This window comes from Ursus maritimus, unplaced genomic scaffold (assembly GCF_017311325.1).
Source record: "Ursus maritimus isolate PB19 unplaced genomic scaffold, ASM1731132v1 scaffold_34, whole genome shotgun sequence".
Classification (NCBI taxonomy): domain Eukaryota; kingdom Metazoa; phylum Chordata; class Mammalia; order Carnivora; family Ursidae; genus Ursus; species Ursus maritimus.
In genome coordinates, this window is record NW_024426008.1 from 2,375,207 (window position 1) to 2,401,524 (window position 26,318).

Below are 26,318 nucleotides of genomic sequence, written 5' to 3' on the forward strand. Positions count from 1 at the left end.
AAACCTAACTTTCAACCAATTGAATCACCCAAGTTTTCTACTTCTAAACTCAGTGTACTGAACTCAAAGCTTAAAAAAAAAAAAAAGTTAAATAAATAACTATCACATGACCATGCAAAAGGCAGATGCTACATACTCACAGATTCCAACCTCAACAGGACCCCCAGCATGACCAGGCAGGCAACCTTTCATGTCTGTCTCTAGTTGCCCCCTCAACTCCTGTTCTTTCCCCTCAGTGACTATTCCAAACTTCTACCTCTCCTCTCAATCCTCACCTCACCAAATCAGCACTCAATATCAGCAAATTTACCTGCTTCACTTCAGAAATTTCGCCACCATCCGGATAAGAACTTGCACATATTTCCTCCCCATCCTATAAACCTATTCATCTCTATCCCCACACTTCCCCAGGCCATCCCTCCCAGGGAGGTGGAGGAAGTCTCCTTCCTGCACTCCCAGCACTCCCTGATCACGGCCTGTGCTCTGTCACCTCTCACTGACCTCTAGGAGGCTGCTTCATCAATAATCCATTCCCTGAATGCCTTCCCTCAACTTCTTCAGCCCTTTTCCCCTCAGAGTTAAGTGACTGTTCCAATCTCTTCTCGGGAAAAAAACACAACTGAACAAAACCCCTTCCTTACTTCCACATCCTTCTCCAGCTCTTCTCTCTCCCCACACAGCCAAATCCCTTAAAAGAACTGTCTTCGCTCCCTATCCCCGTCAGTCACTCCATCTCCCCTCCAGTCCACTGTGCACACCCCTCCCATGCCACTAGAACTCCACAGTGGAAACAAACGACTCCCCATATGTCAGCTTCAGTAGGTTCTTCCAGGTGTGAATTCTGAAGCATTAATGACCATACCCTCCTTAAAATTCTCTCTTCTTTGGTTTTTGCGATACCACTCTATCTCTTCCTACTGATTTGGTGCTTCCTTTTTCCCCTTCCTAGATGCTGGCATGCCCTCCAGCTTTAGCTTCAATTTTTCTCACGTGTCTATGCAATCCAAGCTCTGGTCACTTTGAATGCACACATCGAGTCCCGACCTCTTCTCAGTTTTCCTAGTGAACACCACCACCATCTACTCAGTTATCCAAATACCCCAGATTTCTTACTCTTGCCACACATAAACAATTGCAAAGTCCTATTGATTTAACCTATGTATCACCTGGATCCATCATATCAGTTCATTTTCTTGGCAACCTATCCAATTCTGGGCATTCTCTCTCACCTAAAACATACATAAGAATATTAAGTACCTATAAGTAAAAAAAGGGAGTCTCCTCTTACAAATAAGGGTGCTACACAAACACAATGAGGTATGATTCAAAGGAACACAGAACGATTTCTTTTTTTTTTAATGGATTCTGTTTTGGGTGCCCAGGTGGCTCAGTTGGTTAAGCGACTGCCTTCGGCTCAGGTCATGACCCCGGGGTCCTGGGATAGAGTCCTACATCGGGCTCCCCTGCTGTGCGGGGAGCCTGCTTCTCCCTCTCCCTCTGCCTGCCACTCCCCCTGCTTGTGCTCTGTCAAATAAATAAATAAAATCTTTTAAAAAAATGTTTTTAATGGATTCTGTTTGAATATATGCAAATCATTTAATCATCACAGGCTTCAGATTCCCAACTGCTGAGTGAAGGGTATGAGAGAAATACCTAAGGGCCCTCTGAATCCTTAGCATTCATTCTATAGTTCGATTTCTGCCAGACTTACTCAGACAGTTCACACCTCCAAATATGCACCATACTTGCTACACAGGCAAAACATGATCAGTGCAAAAGAAATAGGCTGAGATGTCTCTCCTTTGCTGCCAAAATCTATCAAGCATATCCCAATTCCCATCAGTTTCAAAAACTAAACCTTCAATTGCAAGTGTCAAAGAAATAAAATGTAAGCAAAGGAAAAAGCCAAGAAAAAATTATAGTGAAATTGATTATGTATCTAAAAATGCCATCTCAAGATAACTTCTTCAGGAATCAAGCAATACAGAGTAATGAGTTAGCAACAAAATAAATGTGCCATAAACCATTCTGACAGTCAGTAACAACATTATAAACAAAAGGCTCTTTTTACCCACAGAAAAAGAGTGTGGGAATTGTGCAATATCTAAAGTCAAACACCAACACATATATATGGCAATATAAGATCTTAAAACGTTTCAGGATCTGCTTTTTCAGAGACAGGCTCTCAGTGAAAGATAATATGAACTAAGCTGTGAAAATGCAGTTTGAATGCCATTCAAATGTTATCGCCCCAACCAAATGAGAAGCACCAGTCACCCTTCTGACAATTTGGGTTCAGATGCTCCTCCATTGCCTACTAAGCTCAGAAGTAATGTTTTATTTTAAAAATGGTATAAAAAGAGAGGGTAGAGGAAGGATGTGGCAGGCAAAACAATTTACGTTGCAAAACTGATACTGAGCCAAGTGTCAACACCAAACACAGGATAAATCAACTCTGGAGCCACCCAGCCTGGGTTCGAATCCCAATTTCACCACCTACCAGCCTTGTAAATTCTAACAAATCAATTAATTTAACTTCTCTGCATCTAGTTTCTTCATCTGTAAAAAAGAACGGTGATAGTACCTACCTCACAGATAAAGTGCTTGGAATAATGCCTGGCATACTGTAAACACTATAGAAATACTAGGTAATGTTATCATGATTATTATTTTCCTTACTACCCTGAGACTAAATATCAGGTGAGACGACCAATCACACTGTAATACAGGCTCAAGATCCAATTTAACACTGTTACCAGGTATTTTGTTCACTGTTCAATAACAACGTTATTTCAATTGGTATTTCCATTCCCATCCTCTAGAAACTCACAAATCAAATCACCAAGTATTATATCATATGAAATGCGTATATAAAAGCATAATTCAACATGCATCAAAAGTATAGCATATGCTATATACATACAATAGAATGTTATTCAGCCATAAAAAGGAATGAAATTCTGATCTATGCTTCCACATGGATGAACTCTACTACAAAAAGGATGAATCTTGAAAATATACCAAATAAACAGATACAAAAGGATAATGCACAAGTCCACCTAGAATCGGCAAATTCAGAAAAACAGAAAGTAGAACAGAGGTTACCAAGGGCTGGGGGGTAGTGTGGGAGGAGGGGAATGGGGAATTACTTTTTAATGGGTACAGAGTTTCTGTTTGGAATGATGAAAAAATTCCAGAAATGGATAATGGTGATAATTAAACCAATACTGCAAATGTATTTAATGCAATGAAGTGTATGCTTAAAAATGGTTAAAATAGTAAATTTTGTATTATGAGTATTTTACCACAACCAAAAAATATCTTTTAAAAATACAACCTATATTTTCAACAGTACTTTCAACACGAGCATCAGCCTTAATGGTACTAAAATTTTTAAAAAAAAGATCACATATTTTCAAGTTCCTGACGATGGACACCAAAGGAGTCAATATCAACTCTTAGCTGGACTTGGTTTAAAACACATGCTGGAAAATGGGTACATATTTCAGAAATTCAAAAAGGAACGTTATTTCATTTTGCTGATAGTCATTTTTTTTTAGCTCATTCAAGAGGAAAAAAAGAGGATTATACTGAGAAAAATGCCTTTATATGTAGCTAATGCACAATGGTAGTTTTATGAGGAGGTATTTATCCACGTGGAATCATAACATGAGTGCAGCAGTATACCTGTGTAGGGCACCATAAATGGATGTGTTCAATTCAAAAGTAGAGGGGGTTCCCATATATTGGTAGACCATAATTTAAACCACTGAAATATCCCCCAAATTCAAAACAGAAATTAAAGTCTCTTATTTTGACACATATAATAACACAAAATATTTGAAGTCTCCATTCCAAACACCACAACCAAAAGGCATATCGCATTTCAAAGACACAACAAAAGTAAATTTAATAAATTAGCATTTTCCCAGAATGGCTAAGGTTAGGGCACACTAGCTGGGATAATTTAATTCTCCAGTAAACTCATAAATACCATATATCAAATATCACTCAAGAAATGATACATAAGGCCAAAACCAGACTAACAATATTAGCAAACAGTTATATGGCTCTTCCAATATGCCTGATTTGCTCTAAGCTCTTTACAGATGCTAACTCACTTTATCCTCACAACAATCTTCTGAGAAAAGTATTCTTATTATTTACATTTTACAAATGAGGAAACTGAGGTGTAGAGGGGTCAATTACCTTGTCTGGGCTCACTGAGCTGCTAGTAAGTGGTCGAGCTAGGACCTGAATAACGGAAATGTGGTCCCCCAAGTCCTGCTTTTAATCACTATGGTTTACAATCTCTTGGTGACACTGAGGAATGGAATACATAGAAGTACAGGCAAACTCAAAAGGCAAAGTAGCGTGGGTGGTCAAATATAATAAAAGCTCTGAGGAAATCACTGTATCACAACACAGGACAGTAAGTGATATTTAAAATGACTGCTCTGAGACACAGAAAAGGTTCAAACACATCAGTATACTTAGTATTTAAGAAAGCAAGGAATTGTTTAGGTCATTTAAAATTTTTCTATCCAAAACAGTATGATTTTCATTTCTAAAAGGGTAAACCTTTCAACAATCCAGAATTACACATTCCCTGAGGGGTCTAAAAAGGGTTGTATTGAGCAATCTTGCTTGCCTCTTATCTCATTCTTAAAGATAAGGATGGCGTGTGTGTGTGTGTGTGTGTGTGTGTGTGTGTGTGTATGCGTGAGGATCATAAATTAAGCTTTCCAGGTGTTTTAATTCTAGATATATAAGAACTTAATACTAAAGATATTATAAATCATTTAGATTAATCAGAGAATAAATTCATCACTTAGACTGATGTAAGAATAAACTCATAGAATTACGTGTGACTATTGTGAAAAGCCTAGAATTTGATCGTTTATAGTACAGTTATATAAAAAAAGAAAAGGTATAGCCTCCGAAGTCATACACAGACCTCAATTTAAAGCATGGCTCCACCATTTAGTAACTAAGAGTTTTTGGCAAGTTATCTTCACATACCTGAGTTTCAGTTTCCTTCTCTGCAAACTGAGGGTAATAATTCCTAACTTACGAGGTTGTTGTGTGAGCTAAGAAGAAAACATATGCAAAGTGTCAAACATGGTCCCAGAGATATAGCAGATGGTTAACGATGAGTGACTGTTACTTTCTAATCTTATTCTACTTTGTCCCCCTAATATTAGAAGAATCTAATCTTACCAATTAGCAAGTCATTGGCAGGCTTCTCAAAATTATATGAAGTAAGATATGCTCTATTCAAAAATGGAACATAAAGTACAAAAAAATACAAAACCAAACCTTCAACGGATCAAAGATTTCAGAATCCTGCCTTTCCTCCCATATCAATCCTGTTGGGTTTTGTAATAACCCATATTCTTTTATCAACAAGATGAATTTTATTATTTTTTGCTGTCTAAATATTCCTAGTGGCGTTCTGCTGCTTATTTATTTTGACGGCTAACTTTGCAAAGGTACTTGTTACCACTGCTTGAAAACCAAAAAGAAAGCCAGGAACAAGGAACATTTTAATGAAATGCTCTAACAGTCCATCCATCTCAACAGCTGATTGGATCCCCTGTGGACCATTTATTATCACAACAGATTTTCACATTACTACGCCACTTCCTTACTCAACAAATACATGCGTTAAGGAGCAAAACTCTGACTGCCAGTACGAATGCTCTTTAGGGACACCAAAACTCAAAGCTTGATGCTCTCAGTAAGAATCCTAGGGGCGGGGGGTGGGAACTAGACGGTTGCGGGGGGAGGACAGGGAAAGTGGCTGGGTTTCACTACAAGTGAAATTAAGAGAATCGTAAACTGTTATCTCCTTAAACAAGCCTGGATATGAGTCTTGTGGGGCGAAGAGGGGCGGGGGAAGTGGGCCTGGAGGCAGGAGAGGAAGAGGGACGCAAACGCAGGCTGAAGAATGGTCTGTGCCACGGGGTGGAGGAAAGCCGGCGCCCATCCGCACCGCGAGAGCTGAGGCGGAGAGAAGTGGCTGCTCAACCCAAGTCCCCAGTATCGGGTTCAGCCTCAGGAGTCTGGGAGGACTGAGAAGGAATGGGGACCCCACCGACGGAAGATGAGGATTGAGGAGGGTTCCCGGTCGCCTTCAAAAGGGATGCCGCTGTCCCCGCCGCCATCGCGGCGCCAGAGAAGAGGAAGGCACGGACCCAACAGGGAGCGCACAGGTTACCTGTCTTAGCCGCCTGCCCACCGGTCTCCACTTCCGCAGACTTCGGGTTACCACGGGCTACCCGGGCCGCGCCTAGTGACGTCATCCAAGCGCGCCTGGACCGCAGTCGGTCAGGCCCGCCCCCTCCGGAAGAGCTGGGAGGAGTCGCCGAGAGGAGGTCTGCGCAAGTGCGGGAGTGCTAGAGCGTAGGCTGGCGGGGGGCAGCTTGGATTGGGGATTGTGGGGTTACCCTATTACCCGGTTATTTCTAATTGCAAAATTTTATAGGCATTTAAGAAAAAAAAAGTTACTGAATTACAACAGTGCACTTTTTATTCCTTATTTTACCCTGCTACTGGTACATATGACTGTAGTGTAATATTCATTCCACCACAATTTATTAAAGTCCTATTATGTGCCCCGCAAGCAGTGTTAACGGAATCGGGAGGAGGTTATAGCAGTGAACAAAACAGTAATCTGCTGGAGATTACGTTTCAGTTCAGAAAGTAAACAGTGAATAACTCAACAAATCTACATGCGTTCGTAGAGGTCAGAAGTGTGTGGAAGGGAAAAATTTGCTCAGAAACTAAAGGAAGGAGGGCGCCCATTAGTTTGAGATGCTGAGAAAGTTAACTATGAAGAGGCCTGTTGAACTGAGAAGTCAGCTCTTTCGAGATCTGGAGGAAGAACAACCAAGAAAAGGACCGACATGTTCGAAAACTATGGGGAGGAGATAATATCTGGTGCCATTGTGAAAGTGAGAAAGGCTGGGGAAAGAACGGAAGATGGGATCAACAAGGCAAGCAGAGTCCTGATCTTGGAGAGCCTGAGTCAACATAAACGGTATGGGTTTCATTTGAACTGTGATGGGTAGCCAGTGAAGAGTTTTAGACATGCAAGTGACAGGATCTGTTTTTATAAAACCGCCCTAGATGTTGTGTTTGCAGTGAACTATTGGGAGACAAAGGATGCAAAGAGAGCAAGTTGCTTTTGCAGTTATGCTGTAAGAAATGACGGAGAGAAATGAACAAATTTAAGGGATAATTTGGAGCTAGAGATGACAGACTTGGAGATGGATTACACAAGGCGTTAAAGGAAAAGAAATGTCAAAAATTACTCCTAAATTTTGGGCCTCAGCAAAAAGCCAGTTAATGCAGCTGAAACAATTTCTAATGCTTTGCAAGATTTGTTCCTCTTTCCTTCAAGGCCAATCCTTTGCTTCTTTGTTACCAAGCCCTCTTGGTTCTCCTCTTATCTCTTTGACCACCTCCTCTCAGTTTCCATTGAGGGGCTCCTCTTTCTTTCTGTTTTCCTTAACTCTTTCCCCCTTGATCTTCTTAGGCTACCTCAAGCTGGAAACCCAAAAGCCTACAAGTGCTCAGGCAGTGAACACAAAGGAGTGAAGCTCATGATTAGAGACTATGGAGAACTGGAGTTCATGGTCTTTACTCAGTTCTGGATGATTTTTGCCAACCAAGAGTGCTGGCTTGGTGATGTCAGATCCTCATTTTAAAAGATAGATCAATATACAGGTACTTACATAAAATTTCTTAAATTTTAAATGTTGGTCACTAATATGAACTTCATTAAACTTTTATTTTGGACCAAACAAAATACATCTGAAGGCCACAAGTTTGCCTCCGTGGTGGATATTTTCCCATCTCGATGACTTCATCTATTCTCATGGGACTGCCACCGGTAAGTTGATAACTCCCAAGTCTGTCTCTCCACACAAACCTTTTTCAAATTTCCTATTGAAATACTCAAACTTCATCTAGATGTCCAGTTGGCATCTCAAACTTGACATTTAAAACTGAACTCATCAGAGACTTAACTATAGGGAACAAACTGAAGGTTGCTGGAGGGGAGATATGTGGGGGTATGGGGTAAGTGGATGATAGGCGTGAAGGAGGACACGTGATGTAATGAGCACTGGCTGTTGTATGCAACTGATGGATCACTGAATTCTACCTCCGAAACTAATAATATACTATATGTTAAATTTAATTTAATTTAATTTAAATAAAACTGAACTCATCATCTGCCCCCACTGTCAAACCTAACCTACTCAGTTATTCTCTATCTCAGTTAACAGTATCAACATCCACCCAGGCACCCAAGCCTGAAATCCAGAATGATCCCATGCTCATCTCTTTCCCTGATCCCACAGCCTAACCAAACACGTCCTGACCTTGATCTCTTCAATATTTACTACATTTGCCCATCACCTCCATTCTTAACTAACCACTGCCTTTGATGAATTATTTGTATCTCTCTTTAGGAAAGTCACATAACCTTTCTGCACCTCAGTTTTTTCACTTGTAAAATGAGAGAATTGACTAGTTGATTTCTAAGATCTATTCCATTTGTAAAATTCTGTTTTCTAAAGCCACCAAACATACCACAATCACTGTCCTGCATTTTTTGGGGTTTCTTGCCTGGCTGTTTTAATAAGGATATTGTGACTAGGTTAACAGGAAAAACTGAACTTGATAAAAAATAATCAATACAAAATGAAATTACCAATGGCTAAAACTAGACACAATTCTGCAATAGAATAAAAAATGAAAAAGAACTACTGGCTGGCAACATTGAAAACTGGAAAAATTGAGAAAAACAGACATGATAAAATTGTCATTTATTAAAAGTTGATGGGAAAATCAAATTTGCTTGACAAAATAAAACCTACAGGTTTGTGTAGAAAAAAATTGGTCTTGGTTAATTAACCACACAAAAAAGTTAATAATATCAGAAGCTCTAATGGCTTTAATTTTTCGTGAAGAAAAAAAGTAATACTGAATTATAACTTCAGTGTGAAGTTTACATGTAGAAAAACTGGAACTGATTCCAGTGAAAATAATTTTAGTAAAATGGAAATGCAAGAAACGGTTTAACTATAATATAAAATCAAACATGGAATTTCATTGGCTTAATGAAATTTGCTTTTTTTTTCTTATTTTAAAGAATTTAATATATATTTTGAGTGAAATTTTAAAACCTGGATTTGAAGTTGAGAGTATGGTGATTTCTGATATTAAGTTATTTAAAGTTAGTTTACATGCAAGAGTTTTCTCATTTTGATGATAAATGGGTAAAAAGAACTCGGAAAACTGGAAAAGTGTGCACTTGAAACTCTGTATATGGCAATTAATCAACCACTAGAGCAAAGACACCAAACACTTGATAAGAGCTGACTTGTTTTTCTGAGTTATTCATACATTACTGATCATGATCATACTTCAGCTGACACTTTATATTGTTATGTTTGTTACCCATAAGGATAAAGATCTTCTTCCATTGTCTTTTTTTCTTTCCACCTGTTTCTCAGTTATTTGGGTAAGTTATATTTTACAAAGTAATTATAATGAATAATATAGCTATTTACTCAGGAATAAAGGAATAGATTTCTAGGGGCACCAGGGTGGCTCAGCAGTTAAGCATCTGCCTTCAGCTCAGGACATGATCCCAGGGTCCTGGAATCGAGCCCCACATCGGGCTGCCTGCTCCGCTTGGAAGCCTGCTTCTCCCTCTCACACTCCCCTTGCTTGTGTTCTCTCTCTTGCTGTCTCTCTGTGTCAAATAAATAAATAAAATCTTAAAAAAAATAAAAAGGAATAGATTTCTAGGATTTGGCTCTGGCTTATGTCAAATATGGTGTGTGTTCTGTGAAGACTTTTTGCACAACAGTTAAAATTATAATTTAAGTGCCATCTTTCCTACAGAGGAGATACTTTGGTTTAAATCTGAAATGTTAAAAAGTCCTGATATTTTTATGTCAGTTTCTTATATCTCAAAATACATAGAAAAAGACAAAATTTAAGTCATTTTCTATTCCTTGTTCACGAAACAGCAATATCATAAATGTTTCTTTCAAATACGATTTTGCAAATGTCAACAAACTTTTACTCTTCATAGAAATATAGATTAAAAATGAAAAGGAGTCAAACTCACCGATTTTTTTAAAGATTTTATTTATTTATTTGAGAGAGAGAGAACACGAGTGGGGGGGGCAGAGGGACAGGGATAGGGACAAGCAGACTCCCCACTGAGTGTGGAGCTGGACATGAGGCTCAATCCCAGGACCCCTTGATCATGACTTGTGAAGTCAGACACTTAACCACCTGAGCCACCCAGGTGCCCACCGCTTTTTTTTTAAACTCTCTATCTCTAGTTCTGTATTTGCAGCTTTAGCCTTTAGACATTTTTAAATACAATATTTGTCTTTCAGTGGAAAATAATCCCTCAGTTTGTAAATCAGAAATATCCAGGCCAGCAAACTGAAGGTAAAGTCTACCCCACCCCTGCTTTTGGTTTACCTTAACTTGTGTGTTATTTCTTAAAGAGAAATCTCAAAGGTCTAGCAAAGATAATTTCTCAAAGAAATTTCTCACAAAAGGAAAGTATTTTGATTGGGTCCAAGAGTGTTCGGTAAGTTTATTTCTAATGCTACTGTCATACATTTAAAAAACAGTTTTCTAAGGGGCACCTGGGTGGCTTAGTTGGTTGAGCATCTGACTCTTGATTTGGGCTCAGGTCATGATCTCAGGGTCGTGGGATCAAGTCCCCTGTCGGACTCCATGCTCAGCGTGGAGTCTGCTAGAGATTCTCTCTCTCCCTCTCCCTTTGCTCCTCCCCACCCCCATACAAGGTATGTGCTCTCTCTCTCTCTCTTAAAAAAATTTTTTTTCTAGAAAATACTGTTTTTTGATGAAAATTGTTGATGTAGGTATAATTTTTATTTAAAAGTTTGTGTTCATATACACAAAATCATCACCCCACAGAATCAAAATGACTGAGTCAACATCATATTTATTCAGTAACTCCTGAAAATCTTTAGCTGATCTTTCGCTTCTAAAACTTGTATTTGTGAGTGTTTATTCATGCCACAAGCAGAGGAATTTCCTAAGTTCTGGCATAATTGGAGTACGTATGGAATATATGCTTTTTCATTAATGAGTGTTTTTCCCCTTGATCCTATCAGCCCATGAAATAGTTCATATCCCCACTGAGATTCAGTGCATTGGAACATTTTCAAGAGAATTTCTGACTTAGCTTAGGTGAACTATGTACAATAGAGGAGGGGAAGACAGAGACTGCTGGCTGCCCCTCAATGTCCAGTCTCTTTTTTCATAGTAATAGAATCCTCAAGTTCTATTTTTTAAAGATTTTATTTCCTTATGATAGAGAGAGAGACCACGCATGCGTGAGCAAGAGTGGGTGGAGGGACACAGGGAAAGGGAGAGGCAGAGAATCTCAAGCAGACTCCCTGCTGAGCACAGAGTCTGAAAGGGGCTCCATCTCACAACCCTGAGGTCATGACCTGAGCTGAAACCAAGAGTCAGACGATTAACCAACTGAGCCACCCAGGTGCCACAAACCCTCAAATTTTAGATAATAGAATATCCTATCTTGGGGCGCCTGGGTGGCACAGCGGTTAAGCGTCTGCCTTCGGCTCAGGGCGTGATCCCGGCGTTGTCGGATCGAGCCCCACATCAGGCTCCTCCTCTGTGAGCCTGCTTCTTCCTCTCCCACTCCCCCTGCTTGTGTTCCCTGTCTCGCTGGCTGTCTCTATCTCTGTCAAATAAATAAATAAAATCTTTAAAAAAAAAAAAAAAAAAAAGAATATCCTATCTTTGCAGGACACGTGGCCACTCTCCTTCTGCCCCTCCCCCCCTGCATATGCTCACTCTCTCTCTCATATAAATAAATAAAATATTTTAAAAAGAGAAGTTAAAAAAGTGATAAAAGAAGAGCTAGCTGGCATAAGGGAAAAGATGTTTGAATTTCGGCAGCCATCTTGACCATGGATGATAAGCATAAGGATGAAATGTGAACATGCTGAGAAAGGAGGGGGAGAAGGAGCGTGGGATCCTGAGTCATTGCTGACATTTCTGAGATGCTGACCCTGATATCTCTCTCTGGACTTCTTAGTAAACAATACTGCTTCTGGTTTTTGCCTGTTAGTAAGGTTTGTTGTTGTTATTGCCGCTGCTTGCAATTAATTTTTGGTGTGTGCAATTAAAAAAGGAAAAAAAGAATCCCAGCATTTTGGGCAGTATGGATTTCTCTCTTCACTCTTTTCTATACCAAGCCTTGTTTTCTGTGTTTAAATATTACTCACTGCTGAGGCTTCTGGTCTTACTCCTGTTCTTGTTTTTGTTGCTGCTACTATCTTACTCTTTGGAATGTGCTGATAAACCCTTCTCCATGATTTGCCCTACTGTACACTAGATTTAAATGGTGTTTTGCATACCTCTAATCAGTGCAGTTGTGGGTATGCCATTACCACTGTTGTAGGCTGAATTGTAAAGAGTTCACAGGAAGGAAATGAGTCTTTGCGTTGCCTAGAAGATAAAGTTGTGCCTTGCCTTGTTACAAGAGGCCCCAGGATTTCTGGGTACGAGTGGTCTACTAAATCCCCATCCACTACAGGATAACTCGTAACTGTTCCTGATTCTGTCACTATCTACATGGCCCTAGCAACTCACTCAGTTTCTCTGAGCTTGCATTTTTCTCATTTGTATAACGACAGAATGTCACTAAATGATTTTACGGTGGTTGTTTTTTTTTTTAATTTCAAATTTCTACTTTTCTATGTTCCCATAAGTACCAAACATAGTTACATAAGTCCTTAAGCTCTTAATAGAATTTCCTTAAGAATAAGGAAATTAGCTTAAAGCCTGTCTGCCATGTCTCTGGCCCATTTAACGTCACCATAGTCCACCCACATGTCACACCAAAGGGAGTGAGTGTGTTAAAACCCAGCATGGGTTGCATGCCATCATTTCCTAAGGCAGGAGTTGTGGCAAAAAAAAATTATCTCTGAAATTCCTTGTGGATTGATGAGAGACAGGTGGGATGAATGTATCAAAATACAAATGCAGGATTTTAAATATTTGCAAGTTTCTAAAAGAAAAATCATGCCAGAGTCGGGTGGTTGGTAAATGAAAGTTGAATGTAATAACTGGCCTGACATGGTCAATATGGGTTGAAGAGATTACCATAGATTTTATATACAGTCGACCCTTGAACAACATGGGGTTGAACTGTGTGGGTCCACTTACACGGGGTTTTTTTTTTTATAAATACAGTACAGTACTGTAAATGTATTTTCTCTTCCTTATGATTTTCTTGATAACATTTTCTTTTCTCTAGCTTACTTTGTTGTAAGAATACAGTATATAATACATATAACATATAAAATATATGTTTATGTTATGGGTAAGGCTTCTGGTCAACAGTAGACTACTAGTAGCTAAGTTTTGGGGGAGTCAACAGTTATATGTGTATTTTTTTAAAAGGTTTATTTATTTAATTAATTAATCTTTTAAAAAGATTTAATTTTATTTATTTGAGAGAGAAAGAGAGAGCGGGGGGTGGGGCAGAGGGAGAGAATCTCAAGCAGACCCCGCACTGGGTGCAAAGCCCAATGGGGGCTCAATCTCATGACCCTGAGATCATGACCTAAGCCAAAATCAAGAGTCGAACACTTAACAGATTGAGCCAGCCAGGTGTATCAAGTTATATGTGTATTTTTGACTGCATGGGGTGAGGATGGGATCAGTGCCCCTAATCCCCATGCTGTTTAAGGGTTAACTGTATAGTCACATAGCAGTTTGGGCCACAGATCTTATCACTATACTGGTGGTTCATGCCAGAAGTAAATGTCAAGGAGAGTCTGCGGCTTAAAGCAACAGGGTCATTTCCAAGGGCACTGAAACTGAAATGATGCTCTTTTTACTAAAAATAAGAAGAGGCACAGGGAGCAATCAAAGTATTGTTGCCAAAAAGGATGGGATATGGGGATTCCTAGAAAGAAAGAGAATGGTGTTCATGATAACATATTCATTTTTACCAGAGGAGGGAGGAAACAACAGTTTTCAAAGGATTCCAACGAATGCAAACACTAAAGAGGTTCGGCCATGGATTACACAGAGCCTCTGGCTTCTAGAAAAGAAGGTCCCTCTACACTCATGTCTGGTCTGTCATTTCTTCTCTAACGCGGGAGCCCCGTCGGTGGGAAAGGGGGTATGTGAAACTTAGCAGTAGTGCGTTCCTGCTAACTGGGTTTGTGTTATATTGCCACATTCATTGTTTTTCTTGTAACGACATTTCCCGAGTGCTGCCACGTACAGGTACATTTCTGGGCTCTGAGGATACAAAGATGAAAAAATATGTCCCTGACACCAAACAACTTCCAGGCTATTGTAGAGATAAAAGTGGCTTATTACATTAGAGGTCAGAGCTCTGGACCTGTGTCCCAGATGGGTCCCAAATAGCAAAGCCAGGATGATGAGAAAAGACAAATGAGGATAAAGTTGGGGAGGGGAGATGGATGTTGAGAAACCAAGAAAGCTGAAGACAAGATTGAGTGCAGGAGGTCAAAGGGAGCTAGCGTGGGGTGTCCCTAGGATGGTCACTGTGGTTGACAGGATGACAGTTAAGTGGTTTGCCAGCCTTAGGCTAGTGTGGGCAGCTGGTCTCAAAACCCAGCTCTGACTGGTCCAGAAGGCACTCAGTATGTTTGTTTATTAAAATAATGGGTGAGGGGCGCCTGGGTGGTGCAGTCGTTAAGCGTCTGCCTTCGGCTCAGGGCGTGATCCTGGCGTTATGGGATCGAGCCCCACATCAGGCTCCTCTGCTATGAGCCTGCTTCTTCCTCTCCCACTGCTCCTGCTTGTGTCCCCTCTCTCGCTGGCTGTCTCTATATCTTCAAATAAATAAAAATAAAATCTTTAAAAAAAATAAAAATAAAATAAAATAATGGGTGAATGCAAGACAAGACTCTTACAGGACTTTTGTGCCATGTTTTTGGGAGGCAGGAGAGCGGACTCAAGAAAAGATAAGCATTCTCTATGGAGGGACTGAGAAGAGGCATATCCTATCCATACACAGACATTAAGCCAACACAGCACAATGTAATACTTTATCCAGGCACATACTCATTGATATAGCTTTGGGAAGACACCAACAAAGCTCTCTCTGGTGGGGTCTACTCACAAGGGGCTGGGCCCTGGCAACCCAGACAATCACCCTATAGGAGGTCCCTTTATATCAGTCATGTTTATGTATTTGGGAGCAGTTGCACTGATCACCAATGGTAGTGTTGGAAACAGGCAGAATCAGGGTCCATTTACCCACCAAAGAAGCACAATGATTTCATAAGCAGTAGCAAAAACTTGGTATTTGTCCCAACCTGCAGAGATATTTCTAAGAATCTGTAGGATTCAACTTGATTGAAAGCCCTTCAAAAGTCACTGAATTTTTCTAGTTCAATTACTGTCAGTAATAACAATGTCTTAAGGAATCTGGTTTTTAAACCCACTTAAAATATAAACACTTCCATAAAAGTTTTGATAAACACTAATCTCTTGTCTTGTAACAAAAGGTTACCACTGGCTGGATGCTTCTATTAGTTGTGACTCTGGTTTCAAGTATCATGTAAGGGAATTTATTATAAAAACACAGTAGTGACTCACAGAACCCAAAGGCAGGAATGCAGCTGGGTCACAGGAACCATGGGAAGCCTGCAGAACTCTCTCTTCTTCTCCCTTTTCTTGTTTTCAAGTATTTCTGCCCTACTCTTTTTTCTCTTCCTAGACCTACTTTGTCCAAGTCTGTAACATGCAATAAGCGAAGATGGCCATCTCAGAATACTCAAGTTTATATCTCTTTCTTCTAAGAGATAGCAGATCTCTTAATTCCACTTCCAAATCACTGGAAAAAGGAACATGATTAAGACCATTTTAGGTCAAGTGTCCACCCCTAATCCAGTCATCTCTGGCCAGAGAGCAAGTCATGTGACACAAACATGGCTGCCATTAGCCTTCTCTAGAAGAGGATGAGGGGAGGGTGATGTGATCCCCAAGGCTCATGGTTTTTTTGGCCAGGAGTGTAAAAGTACCCCACCCAGAAGATGAAGCAAATTCCTATGCAAAATTTTATATCAAATTTAGACACCTGGCTCTGGGTAATTGCTGGCCTATCATAGAGCAATATGAGAATTTGGCTTACAGAGAGGACGAAGATAAATCTTGGCATCTGGACAATATTGCTGCCGCCTGCTCTCCACTGCATCCCCAGAAAAGCTTGATTAAAATTTGCAGATCACCAGATAAGATCCCAAGGAGTATGGAAAGCCATGGTGTTCACTGTACATAAGAATGACGATAGCACAACAGTTTCAGTAAGGTTTCTTGCACTGAGCGCTATTTTGCTTCTGCTGCCAGAAAACTAATGTGATTAATCACATCATGGAGATCCATTGGGATGATATAGTCTGGCCTATTTTTATGTCCTTTCTCATGAACTTTGGTCTCTTTTAAGTTATTAAGACCTAATTTCAGAGAAAACTTTTTTTAAAAAATTATTCCCAAGAACAGAAAAGATAGAATCAGTTGAGGAGAATCACAACCATTCTCTCTTTCTATATCTACCTTTAGCTTTTCAGGGGAAGGTACCCTATGATGAAGTTGCATGTGGGACAACCTGAACATTCCTCACTGTTTTGGTCACCAGTGTTTATGTATTGAAAAGAAAAAATAAAGAAGGTAGCTCCCTATTGCCAACTAAGTTTTAGAGAGCAGGAGTCGGGGTGGAGTCATACTGCAGAAGCCCTTGGGAGATTCTTTTGAACACAGGAAAAAACATTAATATGTCCCACCACAATGTCTCCTGTTCTCCATCAGTGTTTTTGGTTTTCATTCAGAGAAACTGATAATTCAATATATTCTTCTGGTTGAATTAAAAGAAGAGCAGACATCAGTAAGTAGTTTCACTGATTGAAATGTACTCAAAAAAGACCAATGGTCAGAACAGTTGTTGACTGTGAAGGTTTTCATTAAGGGAAATGTAGTAATATCTTGAAAAGATAATACATGAATATGAGGAATTTCTAGCATTAAGCAATGTTTTCCGATATTCACAATGAATGGATATGGGTTAGATATGAAACCAGCTTTTGATGAGATATTTGTGATAGGATATTAATTTGGGGTTTGTTCCTAGTGCTGTGGGAGTGAATGGGGAGTAGCTGTCTTTCCCTGTCCCAAGAAGTCTGTGTTCTGCATTTTATCTCCCTAGTCTCAGAATGGTTTTTTCTCAGGAAGCTGAAGTTTAAGTTACCTGGAAATCAACCTGCCATCCAGTGAGAATAATGGGAGAGTGGGCGTAGTGTGGGGTGGAGGCAGAAATGGCCCAAGCAAGGTGAAGAATGGGAGCCTTACCGAGAGTTAAGTGGTGGAAGGTCAGGTTAGCCTGTGGACATGAGGGCTGAGTAGCATTCCGGGAGGGATGGTACGTGCAAAGCTCCTGTGGCAGACAGGTACATAATACATCCAAGAAATGTACAGAGGAGAAGGGAAGAAAAGTTGGAAAGAAGATTTTAGTAATAGGGAGGGATCAAGGTTTACAAGGTCTGGTGCGTTGTGTTAAAAGATGTTGGTCTTTTTCCTGAAAGTAGTGCAAAGCCATTGAAGAGTTTTCCGTAGGGAGTGATGCAATCACATTTGCCTTATAGGCATTTTATCTTCACAGTAGTTCTCTAACGTAAATACAATGGCAACCTCACAGGAATAGCTTTAGGGAAGTTCAGCAACCTCGTAATCTTTAAAAGGCACCCCAAGGAAACATGTATTCTTCTAATACAATAGTATGCTTACTATGGAAACGCAGCTTCTAGACAAGTCCTTAAGCACTCCTTCGTAACATGCCTCAATCTGGAGCTGCCACTAGGTGTGCACTATTATTATTATTCTCCCAGGTGAAGAAATCAAGGCTTAGAGAGATTACCAACTTGTCCAAGACCGAACAGCTAGTAAGTTTCAGAGTGAGGATTTGAATCAGGTTCTGCCTAACCAGAGTTCTTGTAGCAGATGTGATTAGTGCTCCAATGATATCCCCTTGGCCCACCCAGGAGGGCACCTACAGATAATCCCCCTCATGTCCACCTCCAAGATCACCTGCAGACAGCCCCCCACATGTCCACCTGGGAGGGCACTTGCAAATAGTCTCCCTCTATGCCCACGGCTTCTTGGATATCTCTGTGTGAGTGTCTTCTCTGGCATCCATTTGACCTATGCGTAGACATTTAACTCATAGAAGTGACACTCAGCCAGTGAGGACAAAAGTTGGTAAATGAAGAGGCCAGCTTCCTCACCCCTCACTTAGATGATGCTGAGGGATGCTGTGCAAAGTCTCTCAGGGGGTCCCCGGCAGTAACTCCATCATTAATTTACCCTTAATTGGCCTTCCTCCCTCCCTAATTCTCCCTCAGTGCTTCTTGGGATCAACTTTGGTATAAATTACTTGCACCTAAATCCTTGTCTCGGGGTCTGTGGTTGGGGGAACCCAAACTAGGACAACCCTTATCCAGTACAGTGTATTGCCTCTCTGAACAGCAGTTGGAGAATTTCCAGAAACTTCCCTTATTCTGAGATCAATTTAATGAGCATTTAATGAGTACATGGCCCTGCACCAATGGGTACAAAGGAGCCATTCATGACTCCTATTTGGTCCGTTACTTTGGATAGAAGTGACAACTTCAAAGAGGGAAACAGGAACAAATGATGGAAAAAGAAAGGTGACAATTTTGGATGTAGGTGGCCCTATGTGGGGGTGTGATAGAGCAAAAGCACTTATTTCCTAATGTATTACTCCTCACTCTGATTCCAGGACGTTAAATGTCTCCATCAGGGAAAATAATGTCATGCCATTAAGAATTAATAATATACACTCTTGGATGACATTACCCTATTAATTCTAGTTCTATCTCAGTTGAACACAAATGCTGTTCAGTGTTTGGATGATTTATCAAGATATGAAGTAAAGCTTGCCAAATCTCTAGCTACAGTCATAAATAATTTCACCATCTTTTATTTCACATTTTCTGTTTAAAAGACCATACATTGGCAAACTTCTCATGGGTGGGCTTTATGCCTCAAATTATATTTTGAGCATGAACTCCAGTCTTTAAAAGTGGCACACATTTCATGGCTTTTCTAAAAGTACCTATCCAATGTCACAGAATAGTATCCTATTGAATCATTTGTAAGGTTTGCAAGTCTACTTTAACTTTTGCAGACACAGTGAGGGTGGCTTTAGCCGTTCTTGGAGGGAACACCAGATGGCTTGGCTTGAGCCCTGCTAGCTTCCAGAAAGGAGTATAGTTTACTTCACAGTTGTTCGAAGACATGTTGACTGTTCCAGTCCTGGATTTCTACTGATTTCTGAACTTTGTTCAAATAAACCCCATGGCTTTAATTAAAGCAGCATCTGCGTAATTCTGTCTGTGTGTGAACACACAGAAATCTAGAATGTCCCAGCATATTGTCACCATTCCTAGCATGTGGTGGTCCTAGGGAATTCTCTTATGTAGAGCAGGGTTTTTGAGGTGCCCAGAAGCACAGGAAAACTGTTGTCACCTCAAAATAGCCCAAAATACCAATTATAAGAGAGTCCTCAGAATGTTTAATGTCCCATGAGGATCCAGAGCACTCGTGATCACCCTGGGGAGACTATCTCTGGAATCAAGTTTATATTGTCGCAAACCTACGGTGAAACTAGGTATTCTGGAGTCACAAGGAAAGCGTAACAGGAAAGGCGGGGTGGGACAAGGGCACAAAGTCACAAGTTCAGTGGTCCTGAACCAGCCAATGCAACCTCTCTAGATATCCTAGATCATTTGAGGGAAGAGGTAATGGTTGAAAAGAGGAGAGACAGAGATAATTCATGGAGATACTTGAGAAGTAGAGGCATTGAGAGATTGCAAGGAATAATTCTCTGTTGATATCCTACTCAACTGATTGACATTTCTAAGAAAGACACTACAACTGATCATGGTTCACACTTTGAAACCACCAAAGAAGGATGAAAAACTGTGCACTGGGGAATGAAACACTGTGTACGTGACAACATGCTGCAACAGATCAATATGAAGGGAGGGGTGGATTGGGCCACATAGACAGCAAGCCTGTCACCACCAACTGAACAGACGAACAGCTCACAGCATTACTTTTCTATCTTGATGAAACATTTGCAATTTTTGCACTGCTGCAGACCGACTAAATCAGCAACTAACAGTTCTCAATGTACATGGCCCTTTCTATGAACTTATTTTTATATCTTAGTTTCTTGACCATGCCATCATGCTTCTAATAGTTATAAAAACAATCTCCTTTGCTATAAAAGTGCCTAAGAGAAGCACTCCCCAACTTTCCCTCAACCCACAAAACACCATGATTATGTCAGTATTTTTTAACAGCTTTAGCAAGGGATAATTGACATATGTAGATGCACATAATTTAAGGGTAAAATTTGGTAGTTTTGGTAATTTGTATACCCGTGACATCCTAATATCATCCCAGAAATTTCTTCTTGTCTCTTTGTAATCCCCTCTTCTCTCACACTCCTCCCCCTCCCTAGGCAACCAATGATCTTTTTTTTTTTTTTTGTCACTATAGATTATTCACATTTTCTAGAATTTCACATAAATGGAATCTTTCTTGGTCTGGTTTCTTTGACAGCATAATTATTTTGAGATTCAGCCACGTTGTAGTGTGTGTCAGTAGAGTTGACCCTTGAACAATTCAGGGGTGACAGGCACTAACTCCCCCAAAACTGAATTACTAATAGCCTACTATTGACTAGAAGCATTACTGATAACATAAACAGTTGATTCACACATATTTTGTATATTTTATGTATTATATACTATGTTCTTCTAATAAAGTAAGGTAGAGCAAAGACAATGTTATTAAGAAAATCATAAGGAAGAGACAATGCAGTTATGGTATGGTACTGTATTTACCAAAAAAAGAAATCCACCTATGAGTGGACTGGCATAGTTCAAACTCATGTCATTTAAGGGTCAACTATAATTAATTTCTTTTTATTGCCACGTAGAATTCCATTGTATGGATATACCACAATCTGTTTATTCATTCACCTATTAATGGACATTGGGTTGTTTCCAGTTTTTAGTTATCATAAATAAGGCTGTTACAAGGATGCATGTACGAAACTTTGTGTGGATACACGCTTTCATTTCTCTTGGGTAAACACTAGGAATGGAATGCCCGGATCATATGTTTAATTTTTAAAGAAATTGAGTCAAAAACATGATCCATAAGAAAAAATAAAATGAACAAGTTGGATTTTATCAAAATTAAGAACTTATGCAGTTTGAAAAACACTTCACAATAATGAAAAACAAACCACACACTAGAGAAATATTTTCAAGGAATATATGCGATAAAGACTTATGAATGAATATATAAAGAATTCTCAGTTAAAAGGAAACAACCCAGTAGAAAATGGCCAACAGATTTCAACAGACACTTCACTAAAGAAGATATATGGATGGCAAATGCTCACATGAAAATATGTTTGGTATCATTAGTTGTTAGGGACACGCAAATTAAAATCACAGCATTATACCACTGCAAATTACTGGAATGGCTAAAATAAAAAAAAAAAAAAACACTGACCATAGCAAATGTTGGCAAGCGTGCAGAGGAACTAGAATTCTTACACAGTATTGGTGTACCATTTAAAGTGGTGCAACTACTTTGAAAAAAGTTTGGCAATTTCTTCAAGTTTTTTTTGCATATGGATATTATTTTTCAGAGTTTAGGTAAGTTTCCCCACGATATTGATATTGTTGGTCCGTGGGGCCATACTTCGAATTGCACTATAATAGAACATATGAAAATAATTTAGGATATACAACTAGAAAAACAAATTCCTAATTCTAAAAAAATGAATAAAAGAAAGTGTAATCATAATGCGTTCCTTGGCTCTGCAGTGAGTATATGTATGGTTGTATCAGTCCGTGATTTTCTACTTTGTCCAAAAAGTACAGTGTTGTGGGCATTCCGGGCAGAAGCAATTTCAGTTCGTGGTTTTACATTTTATTGTCCAGTTGTGACCCTCACATCAGATTATTCTCTTCTGTAAATGAAAAAAAATTTTAATTACATATGGAAAATTTTAAACAAAAATAAAGTAAAGTGAATATAGAAAAGTAAAGAGAATAGTTTAATGAACCTCCATGTATCCATCATCCCAGCAAGGATCACCTCGTCCTGGTCTTTCTTCCTCTTAATTCCTACTCTTTATCCCTCTCCAGTTACTGTGAAGCACATTCCAGACATCACCTAATTTCATCCCTAAATATTTCAGTATGTATTTCTGACATACAAGGGCTCTCTCCTTTAAACATAACCACAATGCCCTCATCATACACACTCCAAAATCAAAATAATTCCAAAAAAGGCACTTTAAATAAAATTTGCTAGATGAAACAGAAATGCTCTCCCAGGATGTTAGCCAACAGAAACCTTTCTGGTATTAATTAAACAATGTGGACAAATTCAAATACTGTTCTGTTACCACTTCAGAGGAGGTAAATTCAAATACTCCAATCAAGTATTCAAAGAGCTTGCCATTGTTCAAAGAAAAATTACTATCATTCACTCAGTCATTGATTCAGCAGGTATTTTATTGAATGTCTGTCTTGCTAGGCACAGAATGCAAAGACCGACAAGATGAGGCCTCGTGGAGTGTGCGGGTTTCCACTAAGTACGTGGGATTCCAAGCAGGAGGAATCAGGCACGAATAGGAAGGGTACAGGTAGTATGAGTCCTCGAAGAGTCCTGAAGGATGTATGCCTCTTCCGAAGTATCAAAGAGGGCTTTTTACTGGAGGAATGATTATGAACAAAGGCATAAAGAAGACAGAATCTCCATATTAGTTATTCTTCGAGAGCAAAGACTAGACCTTCCATCTTTGCCAGTCTGCTGCCTTGACCATGACACCTAGCACAGTGCCTGACACACAGTGCCTAGTCAGCTAACATTTACTGAAGAAATGAATGTCAAATTCACTTTTTACCCAAGTGACTATTGATAGTAACTCTCAGCCAGTCCTAAAGCTCCTACATTATGCTGTATTGTTTTCACACACAATGACTATGCCACAGAAAGCCCTGACAGCCACTATCAGGAAGAAGTGAGTGTTGAGCTATGTTACAATAGGGGATGGAATGTGCTGGACATTTTCAGAAAGAGATCGCTTTCCTTGTGCTCTAGTTTCTTGTGTAAGCCTAAGGAGTTAGTGGGTGAATTTTTGCTGATCTCCTTTATTAGTTTAAAAGATGATCAAACCACCTGTGCTCCCCTTGCCATCATGACCTGCCCACTGGCCTTCTAATGGTCAGATATGAAATTTACTTCACTGACCGTTTTCTCTGAAAATAAAAGTCAGAGTGAAACTTGGCTAACTACATGACTGAAATGTATTGCCACTGAAAGGACTGTGTGTGTGTGTGTCTGTGTGTGTGTCTGTGTGTGTGTGTGTGTGTGTCTAGGGTTTGGACGGAGCTCTGAATTAAAACTTAAATAGCTCTCTGTAATCATTACAGGGACTGTACTGTCCTGAGTAAGATTTAATCCTATCTGTTCCCTAGGAGAAAAGGTCTGCATATTTACCAGCTGGCCAGCCGCGTAGTAAATTTGTACGGAGTTATTTTCCATATCATTTTGTTTATTTACATAGGCCCGATTAGACCCTTTTAAAGGCTTAACTTAGTGTGGCTGCTGCAGACAGCTAGTTTACACCAAGTCCTTCTTGGCAAGACTTGAAAGCAAACGGTAAATGGTGTAAACAATTGTATGTGATTATACATTGCCAAATAACGTGCATCTGGGAAGACAAACAAAACTTATTAAACAGACAACAAATAGCGGAGGTAAATATCAAATATGTTAACTCTACAAAACACAGGGCTGGATTTCGTCAAAGTCTTATTAACTCAGCACAGCTGGATTAAAATAAAAAACATTTAGACTTAAAAGCAGGAGATCCCCAAGTTAGAAAGTCTGGATTCTGTTCCTGTCTCCATCACTAATTCACTAAGTGACATTGATTATTACTTTGATTTTTGTTTGAGTTTTCCCATCAATGGCAAGGGAATTTCAGGGCTGTTCCTGAGAGCATAGGAGAATGTTCCCCATATGCCTTCCCAGGAAAGGAACAAAAGAGAACTGATCTCTGGTCACCTCCCAGTTTATTTTGCGATCTCGAAGACCTTGAAGTCCCCTGGAAATTGAGTTGGCCTAGGCAAAAATGGATGAAGGAGATGACACTTAAACTTAGGTCGCCACCATGGCCATGGCAAGCTCCGAGGGCTAGGCAACACTATTACTGACGAGCAGCTCTGCTTCTGGGCGCTTATCCGAAAGGGAAGCAGGAAGCCCGGAGGCCACGGCAGCCCCAAAGCATGTAGTCTTGCAGAAGGCTTGGGCTCTCGCTCCAGAGCCAGACGCATTTGCATCTATACATGTTTATGGCCATCTCTGAGGGTTTTTAATAGAACTTGCTTTAAAGGGAAAGCATTGCTGATGAATTCTCGGCCCTCATTTATCTACCCTTGTTCCTTTCCTGCCCCATGCCCCGAAACGTCATCTCACACCCCAGCGTTCCCACCATTCTTAGATCGGAAATGTTCCATGCGGCTGCACATGAGACTCATCCAAGCAGACTTTAAAACCCCAACACCCGGGCTCCTATTTCTAGAATCTCTGAGGGTGGAACCAAAGCATTAGTATGGTTTATGTCCCCTGGGTGGTTGCTAAGTGCGGGCACATTGAAAAGCACTGAACTAATGGTCCAAATGGCTGATCTTAATGAAAAGTAGCTATGCTCCTTAGTCTTGGAGATTCACTTGAGACAACACCGGTAGAGATTTTAAATGTCACATTTGCCTGGGCCGCACTGTCTGAATGTATGCCAAATGCAACACTTCCCTTCTCTCCTGCTTCCATCTTAATCGAGGCCACTAGCATCTCTCTCTCTACTTCTGTGGCAGTATCTCCGTTTGCACAGCACCCATAGTGAGCCCTTGAAGTATGAACCTGATCATTTATCATCCTGCTCATAAACCTTCACACTTAGAATAAAAGCCAAGGTTATGACCATAGCCAATTGGCCCTAAGCGACTAACCCCTGCCTCTTTCTCTCTAGCTTCATTGCCTCCTACTCTGCAATTTCCGTAATTGTCTGCAGCCTCTGTGCTATGCCTCTGACATGCCGCACACAGTCTCACCTCTGGGCCTTAGCTCTTGCTGTTTCTCCTACTTAGCATCTTTCCTCCCACATGTACGTCTGTCTTTGCTCTCTTCATTTAGGCTCTTATTCCTCACTAGCTACCTTCTCTTGACTATATCGATCGCAACACCTCCCTTCCTCTTGGCTCCTTACCCTGCTATATTCTTTTTCATGGCTTATAGCACTCCCAGAAACCATGTTACTTTCTAGCGTATCTCTTTTGTGCCCATTTCCCTGCCAGAAAATGTAAGCTCTAGGAGGACTAGGAGTTTGTTTAGTTTGGCTGTAACCTAATATCTGGACTAGTACCTGGATCACAGTAGGCGCTCAATACGTAATGAATGAATGAATGGGTAAACGTCCCCTACTTTCATTCTATTCTCATAGTCAAATATATCAGAATTACCACTCTATCTCAGAAAGAAGCTATTTAGATCAACCGGATTTCTCAAATAAAACAACACACGCATGTATTTTTGCTCTAATTTATTTGGCTTCCTTTAAATTGAAACCTGTTTCCCTAGATCTCACCAGCCCATAAATATATTGGGCCACATAAAATGCCAATGAAAATTTACTTATTTATTTATTTGAGAGCGAAAAGGAGAGAGAGAGAGAGAGGGCAGGGGGCAGGGTGAGAGGGAGAAAGAAACTCAGACTCTGCACTAAGCGCAGAGCCAAACATGGGGCTCAATCTCACCACCCTGAGGTCACAACCTGACCCAAAACCACTTAACCGACTGCTCCACCCAGGCGCCCCAATAAAAATTTATTTTTTATTTTATTTTATTTTTAAAAAAGATTTTATTTATTCTTTGACAGAGAGAGAGAATGAGCAGGGGGAGGGGCAGCAGGAGAGGGAGAAGCAGACTCCCCACTGAGTGGCTCCATCCCAGGACCCTGAGATCAAAACCTGAGCTGAAGTCAGAGGCTTAAGCAACTGAGCCATCCAGGTACCCCTAAAAATTTATTTTTATTGGAAAAGTTGATTGCCCTAAATCAAGGCCGTCAGATT

The 26,318-nt window shown here is 40.1% G+C and overlaps 1 protein-coding gene and 1 long non-coding RNA gene across 15 annotated transcripts in view; one reads left to right on the forward strand and one right to left on the reverse strand.

The window, feature by feature from the left end:
- AOPEP (aminopeptidase O (putative)) overlaps nt 1-6,307 on the reverse strand; it is a 348,963-nt gene extending 342,656 nt beyond the window's left edge. For 6 of the 13 annotated variants that reach the window (XR_005831816.1, XR_005831815.1, XR_005831813.1 and 3 more), the window contains exons 1-2: nt 6,221-6,266; nt 5,023-5,090 (exon numbers count right to left, since the gene is read on the reverse strand). The gene's annotated coding sequence lies outside the window, so the exon portion shown is untranslated. Of the gene's footprint in view, nt 1-5,022; nt 5,091-6,220 lie in introns of all 13 variants that reach the window. The other 7 variants (XR_005831819.1, XR_005831818.1, XR_005831817.1 and 4 more) reach the window with 6 other exon arrangements.
- A 122-nt stretch (nt 6,308-6,429) lies between these two features.
- Nucleotides 6,430-26,318, forward strand: part of LOC103682211 — a 36,471-nt gene continuing 16,582 nt past the window's right edge. The window contains exons 1-3 of one of the 2 annotated variants that reach the window (XR_573375.2): nt 6,430-7,042; nt 7,541-7,731; nt 7,825-7,897. This is a non-coding gene — a long non-coding RNA (uncharacterized LOC103682211). Of the gene's footprint in view, nt 7,043-7,540; nt 7,898-26,318 lie in introns of both variants that reach the window. The other variant, XR_573374.2, reaches the window with a different exon arrangement.